Raw genomic sequence first — 12,331 nt, forward strand, 5'->3', positions numbered from 1 at the left:
ATAAAAGAAGGTCACCGAAATGTCGGATAATATGAATCTGAAAGCGCTTCAGTATTTTACCCAGGAGTTTCACTGCAACAAGGTGATTGTCCTTGACAGAAATGTAGTGGCAGGCTTATGCCATGCTAGAAGTGATGACCTTTCTCTGCCCCAAATTGACCAGCAAGATCTTTTGGCTCTTGATTGAAACCCCTGAGCCAGCTGTGTTTCAGGCTGCAGAAGCTGCAGGTGTTGTGGCAGACGCGGGGTGCAGCCCTGCCTGCCGGTCCCGACCTGGCGCACGCCGGTGGCAGCCGTCAGCGCCTGGGGTCCCCTGGAAGGGGGATTTAATCATTTCTTCTCTAGCATTTGCTTGTGTTTTGTCAAGATTCTTTAATTCACTAAATAGTAAATTAAAAAAATTAGCTGAATGATAATAATTTTGAAGTCTTCTGAGGCAGAACTGGGAAGGTTAGAACATATTTGTATGATTTCAAATATGTAGAAATTCTTAAATGACAAACGTTAACAAACTGACAATGCAAGCAATTATGGTGACACTTTACATTTCATTGGTTTTCATGCAGCTCCATCCCATGTGTTGGTAGGTTCTTAAAAAGTGAAAATTTGGCCCACTAGACCGATTATTAAAAAGAAGTACAACTCCTTGGGGCTAACACAAAGGGACAGCGTCCACGTGAGTAAATGGTTATCACATTTAGATGTGATTCTGCTGCTTGCACTTTCTCTGCCCTCAAACTGCTTTCTTTATCGTCAATGCAGGGATGTTTGACATTCTTAGAAAAGAGAAAAGAATCAGATTTCCTCAAAAAAAAAAAAAAAAAAAAAAAAAGCCAGGTGAAATTAATGCAATGTTAATTGCATTAATTTATTCAGGTGGAGTTTTAGTTTTTATTCTATGAAGTGCTTGTTGCACCACTTTTGTTGTTTCCCACAGATTTGGAGTGGGATTTCCTCCAGTTGATTGTTCAGCAGAGGGAGTGAGACTGCCTTCAAAAGTTTTGCAGGAGTTGCATCTGTGAATCGGGCACGTCAGTTGCCTTTTTTTTTCCCCCCCAGATTTTCGTAGGCTTCTGTTTTTCACCGTGGATCAGTTCACCTTGGATCAGTTTGCTCTTTTTGTTCCAGTGATTTTTTCTTTTGGACATGTGTCACGATCCGTTAATACAAGTAAGGGTCGTGATGGTTTGTTTACAGATCTCCGAGTGCAAAAGGACACAAGGGATTTCAGTTTTAATCAAAACAGTGCACCTTTGTTAAGTACCCACAACACGGTAATGCGATAGAGGAGAGAAAGAGAGAGAGAGATAAAGAAAAACAAAGTAAAAGAGTAGAGAGGAAGAAAGGGGGGGCAATGGCTACCAACGGATGAGACGAAGTCCTCGTGCTCTGCTGCCAATAGATTTGTCTTCTTTCCGTGGGGAGATCTCATCTCAGTTATTTCAGAAAGTCCCTTTATAGGCCTTTTTTGAAACGAGGGCCAACTGGCCAAGACCATATCTGTGTTTTGTAATAACATTGCAGAACTAAAAGCTAGCCCTAACTATCCCAGGTACATACCAAGCATGCCTTTCTCCTATGCTAACTATACTGCCTGCTATGGTTTGCGGCCTAGCAGCGTTAGCGCGTCTACTTCTGGCATGAGTTTAGCAGTGCTCTGGCTTCTGCTTTCTAGCTGTATCCCCACATCTCGCCCTTTTCCCCAAGAGGTGGGGCAAATCTACAGCCGTTGTTATGAGGCTCGTTGCTTTGGGAAACAGGTACAGGACAGGTGTAGAGGACAGGTCATTCCTTTCCGCTTCAGCGCAGTCCTTCCCGCCTGGGCAGCAAGAACGGCGCAGTCCACTGTGACCTGCACAAATTTCCTCAGGAATGCGTACCAGTTCCCAGCGGGCACACCTGCAGGCAACAGTTGGCAGACATCCCACCTTAGGCAGGTCGGAACTCCTGTGTTTAGCCTCTGTCCTCGGCGATGATCGTGAGGCAGATGAGGGATCTTCAGACCGTCTCTTACACCACCCCATGACTCACGATTGTCATCAGGAGAGCTCCATCAGCACGATTTCGTAGTGTTGTTGCGAAGTCTTCAGGACTCGTTAATGTTGGTAGCATATCCCAGAAAAGGGTAGAGAAAATAAGAAAAGAGAAAGAAAAGGAAAAAGAAGGAATAAGTAATTTTTAATCAAAATACACCTGTAATTTTTAATCATGTCTTATCTTATTTTAATACTCATGTAGTTCATCTTGTGTCAATAACCTTAGGGGTGTCCACAGTGGATGGGATAGTGTCCAAATTGTGCACATCTATTACAGATGTCAACCGTTTCATCATTCTGCAATTCATGATGTGTAAGATTGCTGATAAAACAAACCCAATCAAAACTAAAATCAAGAGAACAAGGATGGGATGACACAATTTGTTCAGGACACCTGTAGCAGTAGGTGAGCACCCAAAAGGAGTATCCCACCAGCTGTGTCCAGCATCTTTCTTTCCTCTGTCTAGAAAACAATGTGTTTCTTTCCCATTGTGATGAACAGTTACCAAGGTTTTCTGTCTGTTTTTCTTGATCTTTTCCAAAATTCCAATGAAATCCTGGTGAAGCAACAAGTGCTTTACCTAAGTAAGGTTCATCCCAGTGGGGGTAGGCAATAATTGGTGGATCACTGTGTAATTGGACTGTAAAATACAATAAGAAGTAAGTGGGGCTAAATAAGAGAAATCACATCCTGTGCTTTTAGTCAAGTTACAAACACAAGAATTTGAATGAGTTTTAGTATCTACAACTAAATTTTCTAGAAATACCTTATCACATGCAGTTCTTAAGTATGCACATCCATTGCCTATATACACAAGCAGTGTTTCAGGAATCTTGTTAGGATGAATTTCAAAAGGACAGCTATTTTGTTCTGTGTCCAAACAAATGTCTTGAGGTCTAATTGCACTGCTTTCACAGATAAACCCTTGTTGTTCTCGGACAATACAAGTTTCCAAATTAACAGTTTGCCACTTCTTCCCAGTTTGACGGGCCCATTCTCTGTGCTGGAAAGGGTAGAGAATAGCTGCATCATGGTTCAGCCCTAATGCAATGATAGGGACTATCCAATGCACTGAAGCATTACGTATGGTTAGTACAAAGGCTGTGGCTGTGTTTGTGATGGGATTGTAGGTAAAATTCACTAAATTCCACCAGGATTGGAATTCTCTTTCAAAATCAGTGGCACCGTCCCAGATTATTTTCCGAATTTCAGTAGGAAAAGTGCCTTCTTTGCCTTCTCTTACAATTGAGGCAGCAACGGACTGCATCCACAATTGAGCCTGGACGCAGCTGAGAGCCAAAGAGATGTTGTTTTGCGTAGCACGGAGCATGCCAATTATCAATTTGTGGTCATTCACATTTACCTTTTCTCAATTTGGTAATATGTTTGATAACAACCGCTGGTGGGTTGTTGTATTTTAGTCAAATCTGTAGTTGTGGCAGCCAATTTATTCATTAGCACTTCTGAATCAATACTATTTAAGATTCCCAATCCTGTTCCCACAACGCCGGTTATGTCTCTTTGCGTCCGTTTCTTAGAAGGGTTCCGCTTTTGCAACCCGGTTGTCTGCCCCTTGAAGGAAGTCTGCAGAAAAGGTGAACAAGCTGGCTGAATTTCTGAGACATTGTTTTGCATCAGCAACTTGACTTGTTTAAGGGACCATGCCGGATTGAGCAATAGTTGTTGTTGGCCTGTTTTTGTGGTTATACGTGGTCCAATTTCAAAAATTCTCGGGCTTAGCATGACCGGTGGTTGGGTGGTAGGTATTGCAACATCGACTTTGAGTTCCCCCCAGTATTTTGTATTGTTTTTACCACACGTGACTTTATGGGGAAATTGTACAGCAATTAAGGTTTAGCCAACAATCTTGATTTTGAATTTCACCAAACAAAACACGGCCATGAGGTCCAATGCTATAACTGTGTACAGGTTCGGTAAAACATTCAGCAATTAATCCACATCGTATTGTAACATCGTCACCTCGGGTTACCATAAAGGGTGGAAAAACTTTATTCTTGTCATCTAACACAAGGGGGGTACTTATACCGTGGTATGTGATTACTGCACTCAGTATGGGCTTTGCTGCGGCGTTTATTTTGAATTTATAAGTTAAACCTGTCAGACTTGGCTGATCTGCCGGGTTATTTTGCCAATTGCATGTTGCATAGGTTGGTTTGGTTAGAGGAAAGTTATACCAGCAGTCAGTTAGTTTGTTTCTGCGAAGCTTTGTGATTTCCACATTGTTGGTACTGGGGCCTAAGGTGTAGTTACCGACATTCTTCTGACAACCACACAGGATGAAGGGGGTTTGTTTGTCACACACCCACTCCGTTGTAGGGCAGAGTTTGGCCGTAATGTTGGGGTGCAAATCACTTTTCCCATCTGGTTTTAGAACATTTCCAGCGATTGCAATGGTGGAAGCTTTCTGGTAAAGAGATCCTTCTACTTTTCTGCATCCTACCTTAATTTGTTCACCTCTTGTTCCTTTTAGGATTCTAGTCCAATCCTTCAAGTCCCATCCCCATTCACTTGGACGGTATACCTCAGAGTCGTGCAGTGCTACAGTGGCTAGGTTCGGGCAACCATCTCTGGGATAGGATCCTAGAGCACTAGTGTACCTAATGGTAGCTTCAGACCATGGCCACTCAGCTGGTTTTTGGCCCTGGTGTTGTGGTAGGATGCAGAAAAGTATCACTAGTCTTATCATGGTTTATGTGCTCTTCTTCATGTCCCTCGGAGTTCTTCTGTGAAAAGTGAACACAACAGAGTCTGCCACCAAAAGGCAGAAAATTAGAATGATGGAATTATGCAGCGTGTATGTATCCGATGCTCTCTCCCTAGGGCATCAGAGGCTAGCCATGCATATTTATTCAGAGGGCGTTTTAGCACTAGTGGTACTTCTCCTACGGTAGGGAGATCTACCGAAACAGGTTGTCCAGGGTAGTGTGCAGGATTCTTAGGATCATTTGGTCCCTGCAGTGAGAGAATTATGCTTGGAGCTGTTGGGAAAAAGACAGTGATTTTGGGACACCCGTTTACCCCCCATCTATCATTCACACCTTTCACAGCTTCCCATAGCCAAACATCCCAATTTCCCTCCTGTGGTTTCAAAAGTCCTTTCAAGAGACCATTGGTCCTTTCTACGATGCCGTTAGCTTGAGGGTAGTAAGGAGTGTGAAAAGTCCGTTTAATCCCTTCACCTTTTGCCCAGTCCTGTACAACTTTGGCAGTAAAGTGAGACCCGTGATCAGATTGAATTTCTTGTGGTTTTGGGAAAGTTCCAAACCATGCCTGCAATGCTTTAACAGTATGATCTCCTGTAGCTCTTTTAAAAGCATTGGCCTGGACTAACCCAGATATCATCTCTACTCCTACCAGCCCAAAGTGTTTACCTCCTGACTTTTTAAAGGGGCCGATATAATCTACCTGCCACGCTTCCCGTAAGCCTTTACCCTTTCTTAAATGCAGAGGGTCATCTTCCAAAGGGTGTCTTTCTAGCCGTCTGCGACGTTGTTCACAGGCTGACATGCATGTTTTACACATTTCTCTGGTAACAGACCAACCGCGAGCAAGGGCTTCTTTGTACAAATCTTTTGCACCTGTGCGTTGTCTTTTTACATGCAACCATTCTAAGAAGTGCTCCCAGTCCTCTGTAATTTGATCTTTTTTCACAGGACTTAGTCTTGCTAATTCGTCAGCTCTAGTGTTCCACTCTCCTGCTGGATTTCCATCTGTCTGGTGAGAGGCTACCCACTCCACGGCCAAATTCCCTGGACTTGCAATACTCAGAATTTCTTGCTACTTTTCCTTTTGCCATACTGGGATTCTGTTAACTTCACAATCCTTTTGCTGCCAAAAAGGAAGCCACTCAGTCCATCCCTTAAACACAGCATAGGAATAATCGGTGTAGATACAGACAGGAGAAGTATTCTGTGCCTCACGTTGGAAAACACTCCAAAGAGCTATCAGCTTGCCAACTTGGGCACTGCCTTCCCCCTCTGTGATAATTCCTTCACCTGAGGAAGTGTGGAGGGCTACAGCCTTATGTTTCCACACCTTTCCTTCTCGCTTGGCAGAAGCATCCGTAAGCCAAGAATTTGCTGACCGTTTGGGGGAAAAAGGAGGGGCTACTCTAATGACTGAGGCAGGTTTGTCCTGGCTGCTACCCAAGTTTTCAGTTTCTTGGATTGCCAGATTTTTTACAGCTCCTTCAGTTCTTGAGAAGCCGCTACAATCATGTTCAATCTGAGCATACCACTTCCTTACTGAGGTCCTCTGGGCCACCCCGTCACGTGGGGGTGGTGCCAGTAGAGACAGCCTTAATAACTTTGAAAGGGCCTCTCAAAACAATTGGTTGTTGTTGTGCAATCTTCTCCGCTTCTAGGAGAGCTAAGCTAACCACAAACAATCCTTTCTCCCAGGTAGTGTACCTTTTTTCAGCATCTTTAAAGCCACGGGAGTAAAAACCAAGAGGCTTCGTCGGACCCTCAGGACCCCGCTGCCGTATGTGTACTGACAACCCTGAGGAGACCTGAAAAGCATCTGTGGGATGAATAGGGCCCAGGGCTTGGTGAGGCTGTTGCTTCAAAAACCAACAATTGCCGTGCTTCTTCTTGGGAAGCACTCCATTCCCATTTTGTCCCTTTTCTTAACAAGTTGTAAAGAGGTCTGGCAATTATGGAAAATCTGGGATGTGTTTTCTCCGGAGCACTAATACACATCCTAAAGCATGTTGGAGATCTTTTTTGGATTCAGGCATTTTAATCTGATCTGAAGAGGTTAGGGTATCAGGTGGGATACGTGTCATACCTCCTTTCCACCAAATTCCCAACAATTTCACTTCATGTGAAGGGGTTTGGGTTTTTTCTGAGGGAATTTGCAAATCAAGGCTTTCTAAGTGGGAGGTTATTTTCTGTTGGGTATCTCTCACTTCTTCTATTTCATCTCCTCCCACAAGGGTCTCATCAGTGTGTTGATGAACAGCTAGATTGTCCGCTTTGGGTACTTTGTCGAACTCTTGGGCTAAAGCGTGATGAGCCAGGGTAGGAGAATGTTTGTACCCTTGGCGAAGCCTAGTGAAAGTGCGTTGCTGTCCTTGCCATGCGAAAGCAAAACGGTCCATATCTTCTGGCTGTAAAGGTGTCGTAAAAAACATGTCTTTGACATCTACAGGTGGCATGATTGAATGAGCCTTTTCTTGAATCAATGTTATGAATTCTGCTAGATTTGGGACTGCTGCTGTAAGAGGGTCTGTGTTAGCATTTAGCCTACGAAAATCTATTGTCAGCCTCCACTTCCCATTAGGATTTTGCACTGGCCACACCGGAGAATTGAAAGGAGAATGGGTATTAAGTATTACTCCTTGTTGTGGTAGCTCCTGTATCACTGGCTTGATACCCTCTTTGGCACCCAGGGGAAGGAGGTATTGTTTCACATTAGTTACTTTGCTGAATGGTAGGGAGGCTGCAGCTTGGAGCAGTCTGATGTTAAAATGTGGTGTGCCAAAAGACCACAGAAGACCCTCTGAGTCCTCCCACTGCCTCCTAGCAAGGGCATTCAGCCCTAATAAATTGGTTGGAATATCTCCAATCACCCCATGGATGGAGAGTTGGTTTTCCTCTCCAGGCAAAGGGAGCTTGACTAAGGCCCCATTCATAGATTCTGTTGTTGTGCCCAAGGCACTTAAAACACAATATCGGTTCTTTGTTGGAACAATTCCACACCTCTGGGCATCTTTCTTTGTCAGCGCAGAAATTTGTGCCCCAGTGTCAATCAGAAAAGTTACAGGTGCCCGTTTAGGACTTGTAATAGCTGTGATCATTATATCTCCCGTTTTATTTTTAGTGAGCATTCTCAGGTAGACCTATGCTCCGTTTCTTTGCCCACTGACAAGAAACAGAGGGTCTAGTTTCCCTGGTTTTGAGGAAGAATCTGTTCTGGCTCATTGGCCGGACTTTGAGGGAGAAGTGGCTTTGACTCACTGCCCAGATTCTGAGGGAGGAGGGGTGCACTGGGTTGAAGTGACGGATTCGGTAGAAGGGGCTTTTGGCAGTGCCAGTTAGACACTACCTTACTCAACTGATCAAGGGCTAAGCCATCCATCGCATTTCTGGGGACCCCCTTTTTGATACCTAATAAGCACCAATGCTGACGGTTAGGGATCTCTGGTTACATTCTTTGGTTTTTCACTATGAGGAGCCCTAATGTGCCTGACACCTTTTGTTTTTTCTGATTTTTCCTCTGGGATTTTTATCGGTCCATATTTCCTACTGTAATTAATCAGATCTTCTTCAACCTCACTCCATGTCCAAACTTTGCAATCACCGGCAGGTGAATTTGATTGTGAACCTGGCGGCTGAGAGGGGGTTGAATATGGAGTAAACCCAGGATCGGTAGATGCAGTTTGGTCGCTCGGGTTTCCAAGGAATCTGTCCAACCTCTCTACAGGACCTGCAGCAGCTATGGTTTTTTGAAGGACAGCTGCTGTAGATTGGAGTGATTCTGGAAGGCCTCGAATTAAAGGGGTCATCAGTTCAGGTTTCACAGGTAATTGCGTGGGGGATTCATATCCAGGAGTTAATTTCCTTTCATGGATCATTTGCAGACAGGCGGCTTTGTGGACGCTTTCTAGAAGTTGATCAGGGGTACCAACTGTAGCGAAAGGGTCTCCCCTTTCTAAAGGATTGAGTCCCCCGGCCCAGAAAGCTGCGCGCTGAGTCAGCGACCATGTGTTACGTTTGTCTCCTGTTGTTAAGAGAACTCCATGTCCCCAGTATCCACTGGCCTCCTGTTCAGTGAATTGAATTTGGTCTCCTCCGGTGAGAGACACTTGGAAGGCATATTCCGTCTCAGCTTCGTGGGGAAGCCGCCCGTACTCCTTTTTTAACTTCGCCAACTCAGGAGCAGTGTATGGTATTTGTTTAGTGGTGATATGCGGTTCAAAATCTTCATCATTGATATAATTATATTCTGTTTTAATTAGAGGTCCCATAGGAGGGCAGCAGTTTTCCCCACAATTTTTCACTAGCACTAGTTCTTCCTGGGGGTATATTTGGTTAATGTGAGGAGTTTTCTTTTCCTCTTTCTCTTTTGGTGAGTCAGCATTCTTTGAATTCTTAAAATATTCCTCCCTCAAAGCAGCCCGCAGCAAATGATTTTCATTCCTTTCTTCATCTGATTGTTCCTGTAAAATTTCCACTAGGTTTTGAAGGGAATCTGTGATTGCTTTCTCTTCACTACATCGCTTAAAGCAGTGATCTATAGCTGCTGTAAGGCATGCTCCTGAAACAGATTTAGGAGCAGATTATGGTTTTATTTTGGCCAAATTTAAACTTTGTCTCATGTTGGAATGAACATCTTCTATCAGTCACACTCCAAATTAAACCAGTTATTTTGAGCCCATTCTTCCCCTCCCGGAGAGGGCCGGGCATTATGTTTTGCTAGCAGAGCATAAAATGCAGCTTTATGATTTGCACTAGGGTTTTCAGTCATTTTATGAAGGGATCAAAACCACTACAGGGAGGTAAAACCTAATTACACATTGCCACACAAACAGCTTCGCCGTGTCGCCCTTCGCTTCCCTGGGTGGGTGAAGAGACCAAAATCTGCCTGGGAGGTACTCCTTAAGTTACTTACGGTTGTCTCTTCGCTACACCAAGCAGTCCAAATTCACACACGCCCACCAAAACAGTTCCCCCTTTTACACTAAGAGATCTTTTGGTGAAAAATCTGAAGACAGAGCCCTCAGTTGAGTATGGGGTGCTTTTCACCTAGGCGTGTGCAGTTTGTGGGAAATTCGAGTCGTCCCCCTTGCTTTCTAGACACCGCTCAGCCTTTGCGGGGTGTCGGGCTAGGTGCGGCTGGAGTGAAACGTCCTTCCCCTATTACAGACTACACACAACCTTGCAACCCCTTCTGTCTGTCAGAAATCCTGTCCGTGATGCCAGTTTAATGTCACGATCTGCTAATAGAAGTGAGGGTCGTGATGGTTTGTTTACAGATCTCCGAGTGCAAAAGGACACAAGGGATTTCAGTTTTAATCACCTATTCACCTTTGTTAAGTACCCACAACATGGTAATGTGATAGAGGAGAGAAAGAGAGAGAGAGAGAGAAAGAAAAACAAAGTAAAAGAGTAGAGAGGAAGAAAGGGGGGGCAATGGCTACCAACGGATGAGACGAAGTCCTCGTGCTCTGCTGCCAATAGATTTGTCTTCTTTCCGTGGGGAGATCTTATCTCAGTTATTTCAGAAAGTCCCTTTATAGCCCTGTTTCGAAACGAGGGGCAACTGGCCAAGACCGTATCTATGTTTCGTAATAACATTGCAGAACTAAAAGCTAGCCCTAACTATCCCAGGTACATACCAAGCATGCCTTTCTCCTATGCTAACTATGATTTACCAAAATATGAATATCGATCTAATATCGATATCCAACTGAGATGGACAAAAACTCTTAACAGTTTAGAGTTAGAAAGTGTATGTTTTATTTTTGCGTGGGATAGCTCCCTAAGTCGCAGGCCCTGATACAAGCAAACATGATACCTTTTATTTCCACGTATTATGAATATCCAAAATACAAAATGCGTATTCATAGTGTTGGCACCTCCCATTCTCCGCTTTGTATGGAAATGAGCTTACATGTCATTAAGCATGCGTAGCGTGTGATCTGAATGGAGTCGGTGGTCTTGAATTGGGTCAGTGGTCCTAAGGAAGATGAAGTAACTCATCTTCCTCACTCTGACCTTTATGCCTTTCTGAGTTTTAACAATTCTAATTACTTTAGTGACCTCGAAGTTTCTTCTTGCGTGACTTTTGGATGGGCTCCCACAAAGGGAGGAAATTGGTAATTGTCTTTATTCTATACACCAACTTATCAATTATTCTAAGCACAGCTAAACAAACATGCAAATGACAGATCATCAGTTCCGACTAAGGAAAATCCAAAACGTGGACAGCATCTCCCTTCTGCTGGAAGCCTTCAAGTTCACCACTGCAGTCTGCAGCCTACACAGATCATCTGAGGATTGTAAAAGTTCTCCAAGGAAGAACAAGAACAAGGCTAATGCATGCACACAAACGCTGATCAAAAGCACTTGATGCTCTTGGACAAAAAGATGTAACCTTCACTTTTGGAAAGACAAGGTGACTATGGCTGTCTCCACAGTACTCGTAGGAAAAAATCCCTGAAGTTTTGTAAAACCTCTTTTCAGGGCTTTGTGAACTCCATTTTTGTTAAGAATTGGGGAACACAGAGAGACCTGTCACTTTTTTGCAGAATGCCATAGAAACTGCTACACTCACTTCAACAACAGTCCACGTAACTTTCTCTGCAAATACTGACCATATGCAGTTCTGGTTGATACAAACCCCCATTACCTAAGAAAAGGAACAACTCGGCAAGCAGTTTGCAAAGATGAACAACTTAGCACGATTGCGGCTGATGACATGCCCTGACTTTTTTTACCTTCAGCTGTGGGTGCCGTACCTTCCTACCCTCGCACATGCCACTCAAAGCTGCTTGCGTGGAGCTCTCGCACCACCTATGCCAGCAACTGTGCCAAGCCGCCACCCTTCTTCAGCACCATCGCACCTACCACAAGGTAGCTGAATCAGAGGGAAAAGGAGGTCGCCAATGGAGGGAAGTTGTTCCCCCTGACAGCTAAGCTCCGACTCCGGGGTCCCTTATGTCCTTCCCAGGATAGGCAGGAAAACGCCTCGGCGGAGCGCAGCGCTGGGCGGGAGCGGCCGGCAGAGCACCGAGCGCGCTCCCCACTCCCTCCCGCCCGCGCCGCTGCGGAGACCCCGGCTTCGCCGGAATCGGCCACGTGCTGCACGGAGGGCAGCGCGGCAAAGGCGGTCGCCCCTCGTTACCCTAGGAAGGCCGGCCTCGGATCCCCGCTCTCTCCACCGGCACGGGCAGTGCCAGCAGACTGTCGCTGCGGCCGCCGCTGGCCGAAAGCCTCGCCGCGCACCGCCCGGCCGGCCCCGCCGCTCCGCGGGGTCACACGGCACCTGCCGTGGGCGGCAGCCGAGCGACAGCAAGCAGAAGCGCTCACTGCCGCGCCACTCGCCGCCCCGCCCGGGCGCTCCTCTCCTCGCGCTACCACCATGGCGCCGGCCCGCCCCGCCTTCCCCGTCGCCTGCGGCGCAACGCGGGTGCTCCGAGCCACGCAGCACGCGTGCGGCCGGGCCCTGCCGAGCCGCAGGCGGAGCCGGGGCACGGCCCGCGCGGGAGAGCTTCCGGCGAGGCTGGGCGGGCGGCGAGCGCGGCCGAGCGTGAACGCGCCAGGCGGGG

Source organism: Coloeus monedula, assembly GCF_965178545.1.
Source record: "Coloeus monedula genome assembly, contig: HAP1_SCAFFOLD_100, whole genome shotgun sequence".
Taxonomy (NCBI): domain Eukaryota; kingdom Metazoa; phylum Chordata; class Aves; order Passeriformes; family Corvidae; genus Coloeus; species Coloeus monedula.